The sequence below is a fragment of the Penaeus monodon genome, chromosome 15, assembly GCF_015228065.2.
Source record: "Penaeus monodon isolate SGIC_2016 chromosome 15, NSTDA_Pmon_1, whole genome shotgun sequence".
Taxonomy (NCBI): domain Eukaryota; kingdom Metazoa; phylum Arthropoda; class Malacostraca; order Decapoda; family Penaeidae; genus Penaeus; species Penaeus monodon.
In genome coordinates, this window is record NC_051400.1 from 672,328 (window position 1) to 672,827 (window position 500).

Genomic DNA, 500 nt, shown 5'->3' on the forward strand with positions numbered 1-500 from the left:
CTCTTTTTTTAGACCATCTCCTCACATATTGTTTTATGAACATGATAAAATTTCTAAAACCGATAATCCTATGAAAAACAAAAAACTACAGAAAATAGGAAAAAAAAGCCCACCTCTTTTGGAGGAGCTTAATGTTGTTTAAAAAAGAAGTTTTAAAATACGTCGATAAAAACAGAAGGGCAGAGATTGCCGAAAGTAATGAGAGGAGAAATTTATGAAAAAGACTGAGCACGACTTTCAAAATTCGAAGGTGAAAGGAACTCATTGCTCGTGGCTAATCGGCATGGCTTTGTGGCATGCAACATTAGGGAAAGAAAGAAGAAGGGGGAAAAATCCGTTTGCAATCATGGAATGGTACCTCGGCACGCGGGAGTTTCAGTTAAAAGCAGACACTATTTCTTTGGTAATTTCTGTGTGTCTGCTCTTATGTACGCAGGTTTTTTTTTTCCCTGTAGAAATCTACGCGCGGACATACGCTGTGTTTAATCAGCCAAGTACCA